The following is a 25,222-nucleotide window of genomic DNA, read 5'->3' as shown; positions in this document are numbered from 1 at the left end:
GGTACACAGGATTACATTAGGGAGGGGCATCTGCAGTTAGAACTTTTTTTTAAAAAGTGGGCGTGGTCCCGCCTCTAATAGGTTTAATGTGCATATCTCCTAAACCGCTAATGCTATAACAACAAAATTCACTAGAAGCAAATGTTTTTAGCACTTCTATTGACGGTGTGAAAATAGTTGAAATCGGGTGGCAACTCCGCCCACTCCCCATATAACGGTACTGTTAAAAACTACTAAAAGCGCGATAAATCAAGCACTAAACACGCCAGAGACATTAAATTTTATCTCTGAGATGGTATAAATTGGCTTTATAGGAACCGCGTTCCAAATTAGACAGTGGGCGTGGCACAGCCCACTTTTAGGTGAAAACCCATATCTTGAGATCTGCTCAACCGATTTCAACCAAATTCGGTGCATAACGTTCTTTTCATGTTTCTATATCATAGTGCGAAAATGGGCGAAATCGGACTACAACCACGCTTACTTCCCATGTTACACCATTTTCAATTCCATCTGATTCTTTCACTTTCCACTATGCAAATCAGGTAACAATGATTATATCGGGGTAAAACTTTGCGTGAATAATGCAATTAAAGTATGCCACCTTGCGGCCAAAAATTGTCTAAATCGAACCAAAACTGTTCAAACCCCTAAGTACTAAATATGTGGACCCCAGTGCCTACAGTTGACCTTCTACCGAAAATATCAGTCAATCCACAAAGAAATCTCAAACGAGTATACCATTTGACGTTGCGAGAGTATAAAATGTTCGGTTACATCCGAACTTAGCCCTTCCTTACTTGTTTGTTATATCTTTTGTTTACCTAGGTTTTCTATCGCTTATTCTCTTTTGGAACCTTTTTTCTGTTCTTTCTGTTACTAGCCCAGATTGAAGTAGAAAAGTACAAAGAGTTTGTTAGTTTCATCAATCCGCAGTGATTAGTAAAATTTTATACTCTCTACGTCATTGATGTTATGTACTATTATTGTCAATATTATATTTGGATTTTGATTTCGACACCATTGTGATAATAATATTTATTAAGATATTCTTTAAAAAAACTGTTTTGAATTCTTTGCTATTGTCAACTGGATAACTGTTCGTTAAGCTTTTTTTATCGTCTTAACGGTACTATGCTCACTTCCATTCATCAACTCATACTCTAGCGGTGGCTCGCTAAGCTATTTATCGCTCTTTTGTGCTTTTATTTGCGTATTGTGTATAATACTTGCTTACCAAATGATGAAGCTGGTAAACAAATAAGTGTGATTCGTCAAACAAAAGACTTAAGCGACGAACTGGCTTGATTAGAGCTTTCACACAACGAATCGATTTACTACGCCTAACAAAAAGACCAACAACGATAGCAACAGTTATGAACGAAATAGAAGGTGGGTAAATTTTGCCATTTGATGATTGGGTCCAGAGTAGGTCGTGATGCCAAGATAGCTCTCTGCTATTTTGCTGCCGCTTTGATTTTTTATTTTCCGCGGAACCGTCTACCTCCAATACATGTTTGTATTTACGTTTGTGTATATGTGGAAGCGCTTTTGTTTTGCTGACTTTTGTGTGGTAATTGCTGCTGGCTATTATTTTCTCGCATCCATTGTTAGCAGGAACAGTTAGAGTGCGCCACGGTATTAGTGTCAAATTTTTATGTTAACTCAATGGAAATATTTATGCAAATATTTTCTTCACAAGTGAATGTCAATTGCTGTTACTAAATATTTCCAATCGATATGACTTATGCGGGCCTTGTTATAGCAGAGAAATTTTTAAGGCACCGTTAATGGATATCGATTCAAAGAAGTTACGCTAAGAAAAGGGAATTGATTTGAAAAATGCCTAAACTCAGAAGTAAAGCCTGATTGTAGTAGCATACCAATTAAATTAAAAACAAGCGGAATCAATCGAACATTTTCAGTAGCAGCTATTTCAATTCCGCAATGAAAGTACATTTTTAAACTTTTCGAGTATCAACGAGCTTGCTTTGCTCAAACGAGCCCATTTAAACTCATTTTACGCTATTGCTCAGTTATTATTCGAAGAGAAGACTCTGCTGAAAAGACATTCCCAAATAAAGTTGTGATTTTAACAAAACCCCAGGTTATATTCGCTTAATTTACATTTAATTTACCTGAATAACGTGCTTGTGAGCTAATCAGAGAAACTTATCATTTGATGTTTACTTAATAATTTCTTTAAGTGCACCTAAGGCTAAATTCCATCTGTGCCCATCTGTCCGCCAGGCAGTAGCATTTGACCCACTATGGCTAAGCAAACAAAGGATTAAAAAATAACTGAACGCACAACAAGACGAAAACTAACATATTTTTTTCGCCGCGAAATAGTGTTTGCCACCAGGCAACAACTTTACATACAATTCATAAAAGACTTACCAGAAACCAAGCACAGATACACACTTTATAAAAGGAATACCAATGTCAATGTCAGCAATGCAGCTGCAACATCAGCCACCACATAAATAATTGCCCGTAGCAACGGAGGCCACAGCTAAACCCACACAGCCCACCTAGCTAGCCAGCCATTCTTTCTGCCTAACTGTCTGCCTCTTTGACTCATTTATTGGCTACACGGATTGCCGTTGCGAATCACTATGCCGTCAGCGCAAACGTCTGTCAGTTAGTGCGTCAACGAATGAGTCTAGCTTAGAGCGGGAACAGTACTTGTAGAGGCTCTTGGCCAACTTCAAGTGTGTAAAGACTATGGATTTCTCTTATTACTTGTTGGCAGGTGTTGGCGCTTTTCGAACTCAACGGATGAGGCATGGGCGCAGTGCAAATGTTGCAGCTCGCGCCTACAATTAGCCGTGACTTTTATGGCAGGCTTTCCTGGCTAACCGTATTGTGGGCGTCTGTCCAGTATATTTGTCGAGATTGGATGTTTGTTGGCGAATATATTTATTCATTGACTTGTTGATTGTGTGCTTTACGGCCGATTTGGTGTCGTCTCAACGAGGCGTTATCGTTACGGTTGAGGCACAAAAAGAAGAAGTAACAGTTCTATGAAATTTAATAAGTGATTCTAAAAGTCTTCAGTATTCTAACGGTAACCTCATTCGCTAATAAATTTCATTTCAAATATACCGCGACAATTTGCTACTGAACAGAACAAAAGTTGGACACTTAAGAGCTTGACGGTATACTTAAGAGACAATAAATACTTTGATATTATTTCTATGTATCTACATACATCCGTTGCTGCTATTGCGGTAGAATATATGCTGTACTTCTGCCTTATCCGTCGAAAATTTCTTCAAATCCAATGGAAACAGTCATGGCAACAGCACAGTCGGTTGTAGCAATAACCAAATCGACTTTTATTTTCCATACGACATCCTTTGATATAATAAATATAACCGCAATTTAAGCACCTGCACACTACAATGCATTTGTAAAAAAATGAGAGTAATTTGAAGGTTTCTTGTTGTTCTTAAAAATTCGTCAAATTTAATTACGCAAGTGCCTTGCGGTTAAGAAATAAACATATGTGAAAGTACACCAACAAACGACAAAATCACGGAACCTGAATTTGAAGAAACAGTGTTCCTTCACAGTTGTGAGCTCCGCATCAGAATGTGTGAAAGTGTTAATGTGCATGGAAGTAGCAATTCGCGCATGCGTATTCCATGTTTATCGCTGAATTTATAGTTGCTGTAAATTTAAGTAACGCGTGCTCAGGCTTGCGCATACGATACCGTCAAATCAACAGATAATGCCAAATACTAGTAGCCAAGATTGAGTCGACACTCTGATTTACATTTGCGCTTGGGAATGCGGCTTGCTGGCTATATGCCTGACTAAAGTGATTACCTATGAAGCTGTTTGCCCGCGTTTGTACGAATGTTCAGAATGTTCTCCTCAGAGCTGAGTGCTTTTTGAATTGGAATTTTTCAGTGTGGCCACACATTAATGCTATATCATTTTTCAAAATTCTACATACTACTACATACGTTTCTTAAAATGGACTGTTGAAACAGCGCACTGCAAGCTGTTAGGCGGAAAACACTTGCCTAGAAGCATTATGTGGTTTAATTCTTTAGATATGGCGCGCCGAACAGACTTCTCGAATATGTACGTGCGAAGTTGTCTGATGGTAGACAGAAGAGAGGTGCAAAAGCTGAATACTACTTGTAGGTATGTGCCTGATTCAACATCGAGTCGAGCTATGTGGCATCTGTTGATCTTCGTCGTTAGCTGGACGACAAATAGTAGGTGTTTGATGGCCATTAAATGGTGTTAAATAATTATTGGTTAATGGAATTAGAATATTCCAAAATAATATTTTAATTTGCAACATTTTTGACTACTATAGCTCGATCGAGGACTTCTTGTCTGCCTCAAATATGTTAGACACCTTATCATACAGCTTCCAGTTATTTGGTGTGCAAAATAGTAGTAATAGTAGTAATATAGTAATATAGTAACAAATCCTTCAGTGAAGTTCATTTGACGTTAATGACGATAACATCGAAAAAGATAAAGAAACAGTGGTAGAAAATTGTAGTTTTGGCATCAGGGAGATATCAGAGGCATCAAACACATCATTACTGGTGACGAGATATGAATTTATGAATATGACGTCGAAACTATTTAATAATCTACCGAATGGCATCCCAGAAATGAACCGAAATCAATCAGATGTTATCTTTATGTAGGTTATATTCAGTGATCCAAGTAGGTGGATATTTTTTCAGGAATAAATTGAATATTGAGAACATTTCACCGTATTACAGTTATGTACGAAACTCTAGGCGTTACCAGTTGTATACGTGATAATTTTTTTTGCTTTAGACTTCTTGAATTGCCCAATGCAATGTGATAATACTCATAGAAAACTTTATTTGATTTAATTGACTTAACACATGTAATCGAGAATATGTTCAAATGAAAAAAAGTAATGGCCCATCATGAAAGTGTCATAAAAGCTGACGGCTGCTAACAATCCACATTAATCGAATCGTCATAAAATGTATGGAAACCTATTCAATAATGATGGGCGTACGTGCTACGAGCTGCCAACATCAACCACTTGTGAATTCCAGCAAAGCAAAACCGACAAGAAAACAATAATGAAAGAAGAAAAAACGTTAACATCGTTTGTACTGAACCTATAATACCCTTCAGAGATACATTTCTTATAGCCACTATATAAATAGGTAAATCTTAAAACATAACCTGCCAACGGTTTGCAACTAACGGAAAACTTTTGCTAGTTCTTTCTAGCAATTTCCTGAAGATATCTTGTAAAAAAATTTTTTTTCCATAGAGTGACTTGAAAATTACTTGTAAAGAAATTCATATTGATATCTCAAAAACTAAGGGACTAGTTCGCGTAAATACAGACGGACAGCTGAATTGACTCGGGTCGTCACGCTGATCTTTATATATATATGTATATATAATATACCTATACTTTATACGGTCTCCGACGTTTCCTTCTGGGTATAAAAATAATACTAAGTAATTATGTAAGGGAGCAATGATGATTACCAACGACAGCGATCGTTATCGGGCAGAATTATTGTCCATGTTTACAAATGTCTCATGTCAGCTCCAGGTTGAACACATGCAACCAACCATCTGATATTTACTGCTAGCAACTTCATTTAGTACCTATAAGTGCACACGTGTCCCGTTGCTCCCTCGGCTGCCACTGCTAAGTTCTTTGCCCGTAGTTAAATAAGTAAAAAGTGAAGATATAATAACTTCTGTAGGCTTAACTAAATCAGATTTGTAGATTATTTCCTATAATGTCTGGCGCTATTTCGTACATAATTAAAGTAGCTGACAATAAAATATTACATATTGTTACCGAATGTCTAGCACACCTCATATAACTCAAAGACCGATTTATATACCAAGACTTGCTTTGTATAAAAAGTATACAGCTTCAAGGAGAGTTCGAGTCATAAATAATGACTTAAAAAATGAAGAAAAAAAGAATTACTCAAGAAGAAAAGTGTGTATGTTTGTTTTAATATTTAGGCCAATATACAATATTATACCACAGATTCATACATCATGAGGAATTCTCGTTTTTCAGGGTTTACCGTTAAAAGTAATAGGCCAATGTCAGCTAATTTGACATCCCTTCCATACAATTCGGTGATATAATCTAGTAGCATGCTTACTCATTAAAGTTATCAAGAAATCATTTCTTATATATGGATATACCATACATACGTATACCTTATGCAACATCATGTGTGTAAAAAAATCTTGTGTGCTTATTTCAATCAGGCGACTTCTCTGACCGCACAGCACCTGTAGACGCCACCACTGCCACACAGTTGGCTTTTCGCTCATTGACAAGCGTGGAATCTGGGCGCAAGTGCAGTTAGAATATAATTACATATGCCTGTTGCCACAATTGATGCGCGTGTCTGCAACAGCCACCGTTAGTCTATAATGGTGTACATGCGCCAGCATCTACATACATACATACCTGAATATGCATAGTTGCAGCACGTACATATCTGGGATGCCGCAAGTGCAAATGTGAATATAAAAATATTTGTTGCACTAATGCAACGCATGTAATTGTTTCTTTCTGCCACATCTGCCATTTCATTGCTGCACTTGACGCTATGACGCCGTGTCACTGCGCTGCAGCATCAGAGGCGTCTACTCTGATAGCGTAAGTAATGATTATCTGTGGAGATGTTCCCATTGCAATGGACTAACGGTAATGATAGAAAATGAAAAATAAAATACATTGTCATAAACATAGTTACATATATATTAACCACTGTTGCATCGCATTTTACAGCTTGACAACTGTACACAACATTTTTGACGAGTTTACTAGTCGCTCCTGCCGTGCTAGAGGATTTAGCCATTTGATGGACAACAGGTCTATTGCACACACAGTGTGCATTGTGTGCCTTTCCTAGCAGACATGTCATTGCAACAGTCATAACGACGATTATTCATATCTTAGTATCAGCAGCTGACATTTTAGATAACGGTGTAATGACAGCAATGCCCGGCTATGCGCTAATGGTCCTAGAATAGGAGCAGTATCTACGACATTGACATGAGGTGTAACCGAATACCGCGAGTTAATGATAAATGAGATCACTTGCGTGGCATACATATGCAACGGTAAATGGATTATTTATGTGATTAAAGTTTCTTACAAAATAAGTTTCTGATTTTCGTTGAAGATTTCAGAATTCTTGCTTTGTTTGTTTCGGGGTATACTGTAATTAGAAACTTTAAATGAACGGTAAACATTTGGTCAATAACATTTACATATTAATCAGTAAAGGTTTCTGGTTCCAATCCGGTCATTTGCTCCACAGTGCTGCGATGATCTGCTTACTTGTATGCTTCCGTTTTTGTGCAGTAGTATTTGTGTCGCCTTTGCGAAGCTGTGATGAGCACAACAATTCACAAACAATTTGGAATTTATTGTTAAGCAATTTACGCTCTTCTTTATGGCAGCAGTCGTTTTGTCGCTTAAATGGACAATTTATTTTAACTGCATCCATCCAAACCTATGTGTGGCGTCGTAACAAGTATCAATGGCTGGCTTTAGATTTTCTTGTGATTTTTCGCTGTCGCTTGGTTGCCTTTTCTACATCGTTTTTATGCTCTTCGTACGTTTTTGATCGCCGAAGGCTACTTGACATGCGACGGATTGCACACTCGCTCATACATGCGTTGGTACCAAAGCTGCGTTTCTAAGCGTTACGTGCAACCTGTTGCTGTGGTACGTGCAGCGCATCGTCGAAATGTTTTAGTTTTTTGCTTTTACTTCAGCAACAACTCTCAAATATCTGCGACATATTTTTTCCACAAGCTTTTTCGCTGTGAGCATGTTAGCTTGTTGTGTGATGCGCACTGACATCTGCTTTGACAACGGCGGCAATAACAACATAAACAACAATTGCAAGAAATATTGTTGAAATACCAACGGGGAAAAATACACTGCATCTGCAGCAAGATAATCAATAACAGCAACAAATATGGCAATTTCAGCAAATACGCCTGCTCAAGTGTCGTTTGACCAATGGGTTTGTAATATTCGCGTAGAGGATGACAATAGCCAATTGAAAACGACGATGCCCAAAGGCGCAGTGTTGCAAACTGATTGGCCTTGGGCGAACAGAAATGCATCATCACGGGACCTAATTTAACAGTTTTTGTTTATTCGACTGAAGCTTTTGGATATAGCAGAAGAAACTGAGTTTAAAAAAAAATAATTAAATGAAAAATGATTGTGAAAATTAGTAAAGAAAACGTAAGTTCATGTGAAGCCCAGCATATTTGGATAAAAATCAATTCTCTTTCCCTCCTTTCAAGAACAAAATTAGAAAAAACTATATAGGAAGTACATATGTTACCTATGTACATACATACATAATAGTCGATCTCGCATGAGTGACTGACAGAAAATACGCAGATAGTTAATGTTTAGTTAAGGTCTTAATCCGGAAAAGGGAAAATATTTATCTTTACCACGTTTATGATAATTTACATAATATGTATTTACGCGACGAATTAATTTCCGGTTGCATATAGACATCTATGCGAGCGATAATTTAAGTAAAAATTTAGATATCGTGATGGAACTGATATAATTCAAATGTGGTAACATCAAACATCAGAATGTATTAAATATTGACAACAAATATCAACATATTATACAGTACCTGGTATATTATAATAGAACGTTATTGAAAAAAGTAAAAACACACTGTAAGCTACCTGACATCCCTTGATCATTGCAGTTTACTTTAAACGTTATTCCAAATAATTTGTCGAAGAAAATAATAAATACATACTACTGTAATTAAGAAATAAGGTGAATTTGTTTATAAAATTTAAATTCTTTATTTATTCTTCCAAATAAATTTCATCCCCTTCAAAGAAGTCCCCGTCCGATAAAATGGACTTTTGCCAACGATTTTTCCAGTCTTCGAATCAGTCGGAATAGTATTTTTCCGGCATAGCCTTCAAGACCTTCTTTAATTCGGGTTTTATCTCCTCAATCCTCAATCGTGTAAAAATTGCGTCTCTGCATTGGCCTTTCAAGTTTGCTAAATAGCCAGAAGTTGTACGGAGCCAAATTAGGCAAATACGGTAGTTGCGGACGATATAAATCGAGTTTTTGGCAAAATAGTCAAAGAGAACCAATGCATATAAAGATAGAAAAATTCACTTTTGGTTGTTTACAAAAACACGTCGAACTCGGAAATAATTAAACCATTTGACAAACAAACCCTTGGCAAATGTTATAGACTATAATACTAACGTAGAAATCAAAAATTCCTGATGCCCGGGAGTTTTATATAACACCTAACCTTGCTTGTACTTTTAGTACTCTGCCGAAGTTGCTATTGCAAGGCCAATTAATTTCAAAGCTCCCATTTACTCTATCGGATTATGGAGAGCAAATAAAAATTTGGTTCAAAACTATATGAAACATCTTCATCTTATACTGCGATGTGAAAATGGGCGAAATAAAGCCATTTGAATTGCGATGCCTTCTCACTCTCCAATAACGCTTTCCTAGTGTTTGCTTGGAGTATGGAAAAGGTGTTCTTATGGATTGACTTTTGTGCGAAATTTCTTACACCAGTAACTATTTGACAAAACAAGAAATCTAAACTTAGTGGCAACTGTTTATTAAAAAATGCAAAATAGTGTGTTTAAACTTAGAAAACACATACATGGATAATCTCAAGGAACGAGTTCAATTCGCCTTACACTAATACACCAAATCTCGGCGGTACCAACATAATTATCTTATTTTTACCCAAAAAGGTCAAAGGTCTCGTTCCTTATGAGCGTACATAATTACCATGTACACATGCTCATTGGATTGTTGCTAATTAAAAAATAACTTAAGAATTACTCATAAATTCGCTGAGCACCGACATATTCTGCTTGTTATCACCATTTGTTGCCTCTTCCATTTTTTGCTGAACTTTTTTTTAACCCTTGCGTTGCATATAACTATTCTCAATTTTCCCTGCCCATTTATTTTTCTTGATATACTTGTATTAATACGAGTAAGTATATTCAACGTCATAAAATCAAATTGGTGGCCTATTCACCGTCTGCTGCACATCGCAACCAGTTTATGACTTGGAGTAAATATTCATAGTTAAACACCTGCATATTAGAGGCCGAAAATTCCTATTAGAATGAACGCCTTTTAAAGCGAACTCAGCGCAACTGAACCGCACCGAACGGTCGGCTGCTTGTGGCATTCGAGTGCATTCGTGAATAACCACTGCAACTACATACTCATACTCATACGTACAAACATTGTTTATTAGCGTGCAGAATGTTTAAGACCTCTGAATAAATTAACAAGAAACATTAACCATAATAGGTAGCTGCATGCACCACGAGTATAAGCTTGTATGCGCATAAATGCTTGGGCTTATGGATTCTTAAACTTTTCGATGCTTGTAAAGGTACTAATTGTGAGGGTTGCGTCTGTTCATTGCAGCGGCACAACTGTATTCTGTAGCAGCCACATTGCATCCCATGAAGATATTCACAGTGCCCACCATTCGCAATTTTACCCTGACAAATTAAGTATATGACCAAAATGAATAAGTAAATTTTCTTAAATGACTACAATGAAAATATGTTTTATTTAATTCTATTACAATAATAAAAAGAAGAAAAAAAAACGGTAACAATCCAGTGCAATACATACCATATGGTCTTTTTCATTTAAACATGTGTACAAGTATATGTATGTCGATATTAAACCAAAAATAGATGCTCAAAACAAAACATAAAGATTCACTCCCACGACAATAAATTTATTATTCCAAAATAGGAAATCGATCTGTAATAAGTAAATAATTCAGACTAGCAAATTAATTTATAAAATATAATCAATCAATCACCAATTTCACAACGAATGTTTACATGACATGCATCGGTATAGTCAGTTCTACTTGTTCATTCTTTTTTGATTTGAGACAACATCATCGTTACGAAGGGCAGAATATTAATATTATGTGCTCAGTGGAAAACAATTCATTATAATTGCACCATTTTATTTATGTATTTTGCATTGGCTTAAAACTTATATAGAATTATATCCAGTTTTCGATGTTCAAAACTATCAAGAATAAAGTCCCCTCACTCCATTATGTCTTCTAAGAACCACCATGTGCTCCTGATGAAATTCATCAGTAATAGAAGTGTTATTTGTGTAACCTCCGAGACATCGTTAAGAAACCCTCTACCAATAGTTACAATGCTTTTGCTATACAAAGCACGGCATTCGCATAAAATATGTTCTATAGTCTCTTCATCTTGGTATGGTGTTTCCAGTTTTCTGGCAAGTCTAACAATTGGACAGTGACCTGTTAGCAGTTTTACTAGAGTTCTTATGTCATTGCTTTTGAATTTTAATAGTCGACATGTGCGGCCCATATTCCATTTTTGCTGCTTTACAGTTACCAATGAACTCTCAGTGCTAGGCATTTTTCAGTACCTATTGGTAGTGTGGATTGGACACACTAACCACCTTGGTAGGGTTCGAGACCTATCTAAAATCTCTGCCGTACTTTGGGTCCGGAACCCGGTTGCAATGCAATTTTACATTCAACTGGCAAAACATCAGTTCTTCCCGCATTTGGGTATCAACCACAGCAAGTTGGAGCGAACTCCAAGGTCCCCTGCTCCCCGTGGTGCCAGAATTAAGTCTCCGGTCAGACCTCCTAGCTGAAGCTACTACCAGTTGAGCTTCCATACTGCTCTGGACTGGTAACCAGGGGTTAGACCCCATATGCACATTACACGCACACACCTTTCACACAAGAAACTAATTCCCAGTTAAACGCCTTCGCCGCATTCCGACTAGTGGAGATCACACCGCTAACATCTAAATGTCCGTCAGTCCAGCTACTCTCCATACCTCCGTGATCCCTAATGTCCGAGTACATCGAGCACTCCGCGATCAAGTGAACCCAGTCTTCACATCGCGCCCCACACAAACACCCCGACCTATCAGAAAGGTGCCTCTGATGCAAAAATGCATTCAAAGGCCCATGTCTCGTAAACAAAAAACCTATACTCAGACATAATCTGAAGTCTGGGTTACTCTTAACAAACCTAATGTCCAGGATGTACTCATAAGTCACCCGACCGACCCCACCTTCTCCTGACCCTATCATCTAGAAGCCTCTTGCTCCCTAGATATCCCTAACTCTCCACATCATCATCGGAAATCCAGTCATTTCGCAGCAATGGGTTTATCGTGAAATAGGATGTTAGATCCATCAAGAGATCTTGGCATTCTTTCACTTGTTTTGATGAAATCCTAAGATACTTTAGAGATTTCAAAGCCGCTGAAAGACACTGCAGTGGTTCCGCATTCAGAAAGCGATTCTGATGTCTAATTTTGTTGAAAAGATACCGCCTCCCACTCGATTATCTAGTTTGGACTCATCCCTATTGAAATTTATCCCTCAGACTGTCTACCTCACCCCTTTCCCACTCGTCTAGATGATAAACAGTATTAGAATTGATGCTCGATTTGACTTTATTGGCTGATAACAGATCGCGTTACATTAAAATCTAACATAAATAAATTGTGTATTTCTCTATTTAGATTTATTTTACAAAAACAAAATAATAGCTCGATTATCGATAATTTTACTAAGTTGAGCATAGGAAAACCCGCATAGAGTGTAAAATACGACTTTGCTAATAGCATAGTAAAACTAACTTATTACTAAATTCTCTTGGTCAGAATGTTATCTGCTGCATGACACTGCACAGTATTGTGTGTTAAGATTAACAGCAGTGCAGTTACCCGACTCGGAAAGAGCCAGTGAATTTTGCACCATTCCGAACTAAGCAGATAATATGTATAATTAAATCAGGGATCATTGAACGAAAGTCTGCTTCACGAATATGAATGAATGTGCACAAATTATGCAATACGAGTATATGCGGTTACTTCTAACAAGATATATACATATACATTATGCAATTATGTACAATATATAAATATGTAAATACTGTTCCACTTGTGAGTGCACCCAGAGCAAAATTTTCAGATAGATGGCTCAGTCATGCAATAGTCTCTTTTTTAGTTACATCAAATTAGCATCGCAAAATTGTAAGGGAATTTATAATTTTTTAAACGCTGTTTAGGCTACCAAGTTCACTTCTATATGTGTGCATGCCCATATGAGTTTGTAACGGCATACACTCGTTAAATAATCGTAGCTCACCTCAGAGGTGTGTGTGCAGAAGTCATCAGCTCCATACAATTTAATGTACTCATTTTCCCAGCTGTCTGTCCCACTGACTCCATTACTATTGATTACAGCAAATATTTACTTGCGGCTTAAAAATCTTATTTCATTTAAAAACGTGAAAGTGAATAAATTTTCTATGATATAATATTTATTTCGAAGTGTACAATCCCTCGCCTTCAAAACGTAATTGCGTCAAAGTTGACAATCTTCAAAAAGCAGGTGTTAAAATGAAGATATAAAATATCTTCTTCGGAAACACTGACCGGAGTTACCGCACATGGTGGTCCAATTGTTCGATATTGGACAGAAATAGACCAGTATCATACTAGTTCGATACCAATCGCAAACTGTGTAGCTCAATTTATATTTTGAGGAACAATTTATGTAAGGATTTTATTCAGACTCTCTGTATCTTTATTTATTAAGTACTGATTCAACAAACGAATTTGTGCAATAACGTTCCAAACATTGGTAAATATCTGATCGTATTCAGAGTAGTTCGATTTTAGTCAGAAGATTCTAGACGTCATTTGGTAGTTTTTAGGCTACATTACAGGGTAAGTTTAGCAGGTGTGTATGTACACACATATGTATACTGTGAAATACTTTTTAATTATATTTAAGCATTGTGATTGCATTCGCTGATTTGCGTTAGCATTTTATTTGTTGCTATTGCTGCAGCTTGTTCATGTGTACCTTTTATGTTTATTTGCCGCGCTTGCTCGCACACACATTTTCATACACTCATATGTGGTTTTAAATTTGGTTCCCGTTTCGATTTTACTGCCCTCCAGTAAAGTTGTAACTGGTGAGTATCATTTACCCATTTACAGATTTTTTGCACCGAGACGCTCTGTTGATGCCCGGCCTCAATCATTTGCTTAATTGCCTACAGATGCAACTGAGTACGGCTATATGTGTATCACGCAAACATGGCCACAACAGAATTAAATTCGGTTGCATTCAACACAAACAATACCGTAATAATAATAGCAATTATGTGTGCTCACACAGCCGCTACAGTTACCATTTGAGGAAAAGATGCATGCTCCTCGAGTGATATCAATTTTAATTTGGCATTAATTGTCCGAATGTTTTCAAATAATTCTCCATTAATGAGTAAATGGGTCTGAGCATATATTAAAGTGTGTCTAATGGGACCGCACACAGACTATGTTTTAAAGATGGAAGATTTTTCAACGGTAATATATTTGGGCAACCCTTGGAAAGCGATTGCCGGACTCTCAATCTCTATTTTATAAATATTAGTCTTAGTCGCCATGTGAACATACAGGTGCATGTTCCGAAATAATATTTATTGGTATATACTCGCATTTTGCATACTAGACACATATTAAAGCTAACCAACTGGCAATATTTGTTGTACATTTATTGCAATGTGGTTGTTCTACTTGAAAAAGTGTATGAAACTAACAGTAAAGTAATTAAACAATTGCCACTCTAAAGGTCGTATGTATGTACCCAAAGCACTTGAGGCGTCAGTGGTTGAGGCAGCTTGATGGGTGAGGCAAGTGATACGGTTGTTGGTGTGAAATTGGGCAATCAAGCTCAAATTACAAGACAGACGCTACCAAACACGCAACAACAACGACATCAGGAACCAGAACAGGGCTTCGAGCAATGTGCTGCAAGAATGGAAATAGTATATAACAGAAGTCAAAAACAAAAACGTTAATTTGCGGAGAGTAATTACAAAACACTACAAAATCTATTTACATATGTACATATGGTATGTACTTTTTGGTCTACAAAAGCTCTTACCGTTGTAACTATCGCCAGTGGGAAACAACTGTTGACAGGTAATAACAACTAAATGTGCAGTTAAATGCGGCAAGTGTGGCAATTTGGGCTGCAACGCATTCACGTTAAATATTTACTGTTTCTTTCAAGTGTTCATTTTTTCACACACAAGTGCAATTACAAACTCAACTTGCCACACAAACAATGTGCAACAACAAAGTTTTAAAATGAATAACCCAGAAATAAATACATGAACCTATTTTCAGAAAAATTAACCTAAAAAGAAGGAAAAATTTTACGAAACTGTCTAAGCAAAAATGTTGAGCTATTTGCCTTTTGATAGTTTATCTGGTGCAAAGAAAAACTAGAACTACTGCATAAATATGTTAATCGGCACCAAAACGGTGGCCTATTGGCAGCCAGCGCATTTTGATCCTGATTTCGATTGTGCGCTTCGAATGGGTCCCGTTGTTGCTTTTGAAAGTTTGTATCTTACAAGAGGCGGCTTCAGAGTGTAGCAATTTTCGTTTAACGCGAATCATTTGTGAGTTAATTCGTCTGGCCGAGAAATAGTCTGCGGGCACTTAAGCACCCTTGGCCAGAATGAAGTACTTAAGATATTACCCCTTAGTCTCAAGATCTGCAAATGAATTTTCTCCGTTGTTAAATATGTGGCCAGGAGGTGCGTGTGTTTGTTCCCTGAGGGATAATTGCAACCAACGACTCACAAAGGCAATCACACATTTAAAATATAATTTGAATAGAGTAGAATCATTCATTGTTGGCAAATTCGACCAACATAACTTCTGCTGAAAATACCCTTATATAAACAAAGGAATATTACGTAACTCTAAAACAGTTCGGTTACGACTTAAATTATCATTATCCGCATTGACTATATCTCCAAGTATCTCAAGTAGCTCTTAATTGTAACTGGAAGGTCCTTCGCCTTACAGTTTTAAATTTTTTTCTTATTATCAGATAGATCATATTACAATGAAAAAAAAATATGCTTAATCGAAAAATTATATATGACCATTTTTGCAGAGCAGAAAATTTCATACGAAATTGTGAGAGATACTTTTACAAGTACTTCGAACCGAGATATGATAATAAGAAAAAAATATAAAATTGTAAGGCGGAGGACCTTACAATTAAGAGCTCATACTTGGATATATTTTCGTAGAGATGTCGTATTTTTCAGAGTAGCAAGTGAAAAAAAATATTAGTTTTTGTTACCCACCTTAATGAGCACATTTCCGCGTCGAAAAAGATTGTCGCAATCGCTTTCTTTTGTTTGTACCACACATGTCTGATAAGGCGTCGGAAAAAGCGCTAATTGTACTTGTATTCACGTCAAGTATGAATATATATGTATATACATAATTACTCTTAAAATATTCAAAGCTTTCGTGGTGAATGCAGAAATATCAAAGAATTTAACTATAATGCGTTTGCATGTGGTTAAAATCCCAAATTTTGTGGGGATATGTATGTACGTACACAGTTCCTTATCACAGAGTGTGCGCCACTCAGACGGCCATTAATTTCAATTAAGATAACCAATTAGCAGCAGATTGAAAATAAAAGTAGTGACAACTTAGAAATCAGTTGTTCTCTTTTGTTTTCATTTGAGCCGTGTTGCCATTGCTCAATTTATACGTATAGATAGTTTTGCACACATTTAGCTTTTCTGTTATAATTTTTCTTAATGTAAAATATCTAAGCTAACATCCAACTATTAAAAATAGTCTACCTATTTATAAATATTTGTATTCGACTGTAATTTTCAGTTATTTTGAGAATATTCTAAGCATATTCAAGTTTATTTTTTAATTAGTATAAAATATCAAGACTGGTAACCCTGCCTTGTAAAAGAGCAAGCAGCTGACTCGTTTCTACGGGGAAAATTCAATTCAGCTTATATGGTCCACGCTCTTGCGTCGTTCACTAACTGAAGCTAACAACTCCTTTGGGGCCTGATAATTTACCTATTGAATTGGTTATACAAATAAATTAATCAAAAGATGTAGATCATTTGAACCCCGAGAAATACTAAATTGATGCGTTTCTTTTTCAAAATACTGCTGAAGTGGAATATTTCAACTAAGTATACATCGTGATCGAACGATTTGTAGTTTTTTTGCTGTCACTAATCATTAATTCTAACTAGCCACAAATACTTTTCTGTGGGTCTCTAATGTTCTTTTTCGGAAACAAAATGTTACGTTTCTATGACGATCGAATAAATACCTCCCAACTTTCGGGCCTATCGTTCGTACACCAATGAGTATTCGCACAATTTTCTTATCTATTTACCATAACTGTACAGATTGAACATAAACTCAAAAATAGCGAATTAGATAACCCAATTTAAGGCTTGGATTACAAAACTGGAATCAAATTTATTAGACCGTGCTACGCTTCAGACCAACAAACTTAGTCAAGTCCACTCACCAAAACACATACGTACAACTGCCACATACTTATTTATGTATTTATTTGTATATATACGATGTATATGCAAATATGTAAGTGCTAAGCTAATAATAACAATAACAAAAGATAAACGCTGTAAAGAAAATTCGAAGAAAGTTGTTTAAGAGAATTATAAATTCGATTTCTAATTTCACTTGGCGGCGGAAAATACTATAGAAATTTTCTGTATTTAGTTAAAAGTAGCTTCAAAAACAAGTTGCAATTTTTCTCAAATATACTGCAGCATTCTTGTAATATTTGAGCAGGGGCTGGAGGAAGTGCATGTTTACTTTCACGACACCATTTCATGGATCAACATCGAACCTATTCCCAACTGACCACAAAAACAAAATGAATTTACAAGTGCCGGATTCGGGTATTGAAAATAATATCAATAATAAGCTACTTTTCCTTTTTAAACGCCAACTTCTTAGATTTTGGGCATCTCCAGCTCGAAAAAAACTGCAGGTGTAAGCATAAAGTGATTTAGAATTCTTCATAGAATGGCACCTGTATATGACAGTAACATTAAAGAGAAAATCAGTGATAAAATGAAAGAAAAATTTTACATTCATATAGGTATATGTATGAAATGAATACAGAGTATTGGCGTGGTAACCACTTGCACAATTTTGTTGTTGTCTAAAAAATTCCTAAAATAAAAACTCTTTGAGCGCACCATAAGAACCATAATCTTATAAAAGAATTATTCACTATAAAATTAAAAATGTTTATTGGGAAGGGCCAGACAACCACCAAGACTTGGAGACGAATGCAAAGACTGGAAAACTAAAATATGCTTAGGTGGTTGTTGAAGCAAATTACATAGACAAGCTCTAATAGTCAGGCCTTAACTAAAATAAAAGACGCTGTTAACACAAGGCGGTTCTTGAAACCAAAGGAAGGGAAATGCCGAACTTAATTATCTCATTTTATTAGTTTCTTCATCTTATATAATACGTATACGTGTTCATACATGTTCATTTGCTGGTTTGTTTAACACAATTATTTTATGCACTTTGAAAGAAAAATGGCTAAGATTTGCATCTTAAACTCAGCTGGGGTAAGTGTACATATTGTAAAGTAACTAAAAGAAATAGTTAAAAATGCATTTCTTAAACAAAAAAACAAATATTAAACTTACCAGTGTCTGCTTATTTGCTCCAGATGATTTACACGTAATTTTATCAAGCTTAGGTTTAGTTTTTTGTTCCGTTAAAGATTTTATGTGGAAATTGTTAGTGTTTTTATTTACAAATAATAATGTTTATAGATTTCTGGTCCAAACTCACATTTTGAAACTAAAGTAAATTTATAATTATTAAGGGCAACATTTTACATTTCACATTTCTACTAGTAAAATAAATAGATATAACTGAGAGAATCAATATTTTAAAACACAATTAATTATTACTCATTTTCTGTTTTATGCATTGATCGGATTTTTTTCGAAAATCATATATGCACCGTTACATTGAAGTAATGCAGGTGAATATTTACAATTATTTAACTGTTTTCTGTTTGTAACATATTATCCATATTCCCATTGCCATTCATGCACTTCAGGTTTAAACAATGCAGTTACCCTTTGCCAAACATAATTCTTCTCCATCAAATGTGGATTTTTCGCACAGAAAAGATATCGTGAAAATCAGTGTAAAAAAAACAAATAGATAGATACACATAAAAACGTACTAGTAAATTTTTGGATAGCCTGCGTTGTCGGTTGGCGCTATAGTGCATCATTTATTACACGTATCTCTTTATATATTCATGTAAATATTTCATTGCTTTGTTGCATTCTCACACGCCAACATGCAATTTGGCTTTGTGAGCATCGTGCGGTGAGCGCAGCGATATTAGCTCATAAATGTATATGCATGTACAACCATATGCTCGTACATATATACATATTTCTCATATGTGTATTATTAAGACGCTGATCCAATAAAACGGTACTATTTGAGTACAAATAAATAAAAAAAAAGTTAAATTTATTCGAAAGCATCGGAAAGCTAACACTCAAATCGCAACTGGAGAACTAGTCACATGACCTTAAGAACGGATAAAATGTGAAAAACAAAACTCTACATTAGATTCTCAAGAATTTTTGCCAGTGCAGCCTGCAAATCACCACTTTACAAGGGACTTAAGATATATCATTTATGTATCTGTTTAATGCCAATCAAAGAGAGTAATGCCCCAATTGACGAAAATGCATCTGCGAGGCATAGAAAAGGAAAGGTTCAGAGTACCGAAGAGTGGTATGAGAAATAAGAATAAACAGAAGTTAACGAAAATTTCCACAAAAATGTATTAGATAAGTTGAGCTCTTTGAAATATATTTGCTTGTTGTTATTGTAGCTTTAATGCAACGACAGCATTGGTACGTCAAAGCCACCAGGTGATCACTGTGCGCCTCCACAATAAACTCCGAATGACTTACAGATACATGGACAGATTGCTTTACGGCTAAGCTTTGAATGCTCCTTGCTATTTATCGAAAGTTTAGTGCAATTTTACAGAGTGCCGCCTCGATTCTTATTTTTCTTAGTGTCTTATTTTCACCTTCTAAATATGGCAAGCACCATTTGTTCGATGGCTGTTTGTTTAGGCATATATTCCCTTTTCACTTAAACTCGGTGCGAGCATAGTAATGCATGCCACCAGCACTTTGAATGGAATGGAAGACGGTTAGCCATCGTGCCTATATCCTCAGAGCAGTTAGCCAAGAAAGCAAGCAACTGAACTGGCGGGATCCAACACCGATTATGCGCACTGATAGCTCTTTGATTTACCGACAAATGAGCTTCTACAAGTATATAATCGAGCTGTATTTGTTTGCGGATACTAGGCTTGCCTGCAACATGCGCAAGTGAACACTTTGGCACACGAACACTATTCTATTTTTTCCTCGTGAATTGCATCTAAACATTTACGGTAAATTTGGGCAAATAAAAAAAATCGGCCAACATTTTGTATTTAATATAGGTTTCTCATTCCGTTAGAAGGTTGGAAACTATCTGCTAAATTTGTATTCGATAACACCATTCAATATACTCATAGGATGAATACGAATTTTTTTTGTGTTTTGCCATTTTTATATCCAATAGCATAGATTGTTTTTGAAATATCTCACACAAACTTAAGGTTTTTTTGAGAATTATTAATTAAAGTTTGATAGAGAAACACACTTCAGAATAGGAAAGAGAAGAATCAACTTTATTAAGCCTATGTAAAATCTACATTTACGATTACTAAAATTCCGCATATTGAACATAAATCAATAAATTGATGTTTCCGGATTCATTATTGAGAGCGAAAGATTTTCCATTGTCTACCAAAAAACCTTTCTCGATTCGCGCAAGAATTCTTTATATGGTAGTTAATATGTTTTATATTATTTTAGTTAAATTTAACCATTTATTCCACTCAAAAAATTTTTTTTTTGTAACTTAATTTTGTTTAATCTCATCTCATATCACTTTATTTCTTCGATTTACTTTACTTTTTTTTAATTCCTGCATATTTCAAATTGTTTTCATTGATGATCAATCACTTTCTCATTTTTCACATTATTTCAACACCAAACGTTTACCAACCATTTAATTATTTAAAGTTTTCTATATCGATTGCTTTGTTCAAACTTCGAGTAGTTTTTATTCAGTATTCTTCTCAGTCCCTCACTTTTTCATAGCCTTTAGAAATAGACTTTTCTCGGCCGATATTCCGAACTGGGCACAAATTTTGCGCTTCGTGTCCGTCAAGGTCGCCGTCACCACTCTGAATGAATGAATACGAAACCTCTGTAAGAAAACGACCGACTGAAACTTCTTCATTGGTCAACACACACAGTAGACGAGCTTAGATTTTTAATTTTTCCCATAGACGAACGTACTCAAGCTCGCTTACCAACTTTAGCAATAGCAACAGGTACGAAGATGATGGCTAAACGAGATGTGTATAAACATACTCATGTGTGTACGAAGACAGTGAGGAAGATCGAAGCTTGTACATTAACTAGCAGGCTAGCAGAGCAGCACTCGTATAAGACGCTACTGATTCAGACGTATGTATGTATATACATAGGTACATAACTATCATAGCATTTCGATGTCAGCATGCCACCGGCGGCTAGCAGCATTTGTAGCTTTAATCGCTTGCAATACTACTAAGCGCATGTGCACCAACGACAATTGAGCTACGCACGATATAAATACAAAATGGAATCGAAACATCGCAAAACGCTGTTCAAAGCAAACGTCGACATTGCATTGCAAAGAAAGCTTTCTTCGAAGCTTCGTCAATGTGACTTGCTTCGTAGTTAAGAGGCTCATGGTAGTTTGTTTGTTTTCTACAGACATACTGGCAATTTCATAAATGTGTTTTAAGAAATATTACTTACACAGTTAAAGCAATACTTTACAGAGTGATGTTAAATAGTTACCGTTGTACTTGTTGCACTGGTCTTACATCTAGTCCATTTGTACCTGGACCAAATTTGCATAGCCATTAAAGATATTTAAATATGAAAATTACCGAAATCGAATTGTCACTACGCCTACTTTATATATGTATAACACAATTTTAAATTCCATTTGATTCTATCACTTTACAGAACATAATTCATGAACAAACCAAAATATTATAACAAAACTTTGCAAAGTTAGTGTATTTAAGCTATCTCACATACCTACAAGGTGCGTTCCAAAGTAAACAGGACTTTTGAAAAAAAGACAGAACAAATGGTTTTATCGGCAAAATCAATTAATTTTATTCAAAATAGTCTCCTTCTGCTTTAATACAGCTTTTTGCATGGTCCAAAAGCATGTCGAACGAGTGTTTTAGCTCGTTGCCCGGTATGGTCGCCAGTATGCCGGTGCAAGCCTTTTGAATGGCCTCCACGTCTGCATAACGCTTTCCTTTCATCGGCAAATGCATTTTTCCGCACCAAACGCTTCAAAACTCCAAGCTAGAATACCGCATTAACGTTTTGGGTAGGTGGAACAAATTCTTTGTGGACAATACCCTTGGAATCATAAAAATAAATCAGCATTGTCTTCACTTTTGACTTCTCCAGGCGCGATTTTTTGGGTTTCGGCTCATTTATCATTTATGTACTCACGACCACTTTGAAAACGTTGAAACTACTCGTGGACTCTGTTACGGGATAGGCAATCATCGCCATAAACTTGTTTCATCAATTGAAACGTTTCGGTAAAAGCTTTACCAATTTTAAAACAAAATTTAATGTTGGCTCTTTGTTCGAAGCTCATTTTCGCACCGATGACAAAAACATACTGACACTTAAAACAGAATAACTTCACTTCCAATAGATGAAATGCCATGAAATTTTTACTGTAAGTCGATAACGGATAGCAGATTCTAACGCACTAGTCAAAATATAGATGGCGCCACTAGAGTTTACTTTGTTACTTTTTTACTGTTTACCTTGGAACGCACTTGTACAAAAAATGAAATAAATAGTCAAAATCGGACCATACATTTTCAAGCTTCCTGATATCGAATATATGGACTCGAGTGCTTATGGCGGACTTTTTCGCGAAAATAACGGTTACTATACGAAATAAATTACTAAAATGCAAAGAACATCTTTTCCTGATAACGATATGCCGTTGTGTTTAAAATGGGTAAAATCGGGTAAATATTTCTCATAGCTCCCATATACATAATATTGGAATTCAAACTTCCAGTTAACTTCCTTTCTTTAACTTCATTTCCTTATGAAAATATTTAGAAACACGAACTTCGTATGAAAATAACTTAGAACCAGTGAATTTTTAATAACAATGTGAATTATGAATTGAAAATTTAAGTTTACAATAAAACGAAACTTTTTCACTCTTCGCCTCGTCGGAGCTTCGCATATTGAACGTAACAAACAAAAACAAGTAAGGAAGGGCTAAGTTCGGGTGTAACCGAACATTTTATACTCTTGCAACTTGCAAGGATCAAAGCAGGGAAACTTCCTTCAGGTGTTTGGAAAACTTTATATTAAACAAGTAAGGAAGGGCTAAGTTCGGATGTAACCGTACATTTTATACTTTCGCAAAGTCAAATGTTATACTCGTTTTAGATTTCTTTGTGGATGCTCCTTGTTCTATGTTGACCGATAATTTCGGTAAAAAGTCAATTATAGCCACTGAGGTTCACACGTTCAGTACCTAGGGGCTTGAACAGTTTTGGTTCAATTTAGATAATTTGTGGTCACAAGGTGGCATACTTTAAGCGTATTATTAACTCAAAGTTTTAAATATAATCATTGTTGCTTGATTTGCATAGTGAAAAGTGAAAAAATCAGATGGAATTTAAAATGGTGTTATATGGGAAATAGGCGTGGTTGTAATCCGAATTCGCCCATTTTTATACTATAACATAGAAATATGAGGATATTATTTACCAAATTTGGTTGAAATCGGTTAAGCAGATCCCAAGATATGGGTTTCCCCTAAAAGTGGGCGGTGCCACGCCCACTATCTAATTTTGAACGTGGTTCCTATAAAATCCTCTTATACCATTGAATCCGGTAGGCCGTGGTGAAAGATACATGTGGCAGAGTACTAGAAAGTGCAGCGGCGTACCAAATGGTTCAAGTTGCACAATTGATGAACGCGTAAAAGTAAATAAATTGGTGTAACCACGTCACAATTATTTTTGATTTCTGCCTTTTGCAATAGCGCTCATAATGATTACTCGGACACAGCATATGTAGCAGATGTTGAACGGTCTTGTATGCATTACACAACTGCATTTTGCTGTTGCTAATATTTTCTGCTTTACTCAAAAATTTCCCTACTGCTTCAATTGCTGTGGAAGTGTGCACGTTGTGCCATCAATGCGCATGTAAAATTCATAATTACCCCTTGATTTATAATGCAACAACCTGGCAGAGACACGGTAATAACTCATTCGATTACCCGATTAGTAATCAAATGCCTGTTTTCTTGTGCCCTTGTGCCATTGTGTTAATGAACACTATGAGTTTGTAGACGGGTGTGAGCATGGGTACATATGGGAATAAATATTTTATTTTTGCATATACTATACACATATTTGTGTACATATTAGGGTGGGTAAAAAAACGAATCTATTTTTTTAGCTTAGCACTCTGAAAAATAGATTCTTAGACACCTCTATGAAAGTATCTCCAAGTATAAGCTTAAAACACAAATTTATATCCATAATGTAATTTTAAAAGCTTAGCTAAGTTCTTATAACAGAACGAAACTGATGTTTGCGAATTCTGGCTATTCTGCTCATTTCCATGGCACCTAATCTTCTAACATACATACATATATGAGGTGGTAAAATCATACGTTGATACTCTCCACTCCACCTTATTTTTGCGACTTGTTTGCTTTTAAAATAATTATGATGTAACTTGTCACACTTTACTTGAATTCCTAATCAATAAAGTACGCAATTGGCCCATTAACGACGCGCCACAATTTGTCGGTATGAATTTGATTAAGTCGTAAGTTACGAATGAAATATTGTATACAATTAAATTGTTGCGCCACAACCCATCGATGGAAAAGACCCCCCAGCTATTACTCGCCACAAATCAGCCTCGCCATAAATTGTGTTCTAGTCGGTAGCACGGACGCGGGGCAAAAATAGCTGAACAACATCATAACTCAAAGCGCACACATTACATTGTATACAAATATCCCGTATAGAGATAAATAAAACTG

The 25,222-nt window shown here is 35.9% G+C and overlaps 1 protein-coding gene across 1 annotated transcript in view; it reads right to left on the bottom strand.

Moving 5' to 3' along the window:
* The window catches only part of sha (shavenoid), a 57,246-nt gene extending 35,970 nt beyond the window's left edge, over nt 1–21,276 (bottom strand). Inside the window, exons 1-2 of the mRNA XM_036367424.2 lie at nt 21,110–21,276; nt 18,652–18,808 (exon numbers count right to left, since the gene is read on the bottom strand). The gene's annotated coding sequence lies outside the window, so the exon portion shown is untranslated. The remainder of the gene's footprint in view (nt 1–18,651; nt 18,809–21,109) is intronic.
* Between the last annotated feature and the right edge of the window lie 3,946 nt (nt 21,277–25,222).

Source organism: Bactrocera oleae, chromosome 4, assembly GCF_042242935.1.
Source record: "Bactrocera oleae isolate idBacOlea1 chromosome 4, idBacOlea1, whole genome shotgun sequence".
NCBI classification, from domain to species: Eukaryota; Metazoa; Arthropoda; class Insecta; order Diptera; family Tephritidae; genus Bactrocera; species Bactrocera oleae.
This window is presented reverse-complemented; position numbering and strand designations above follow the sequence as displayed.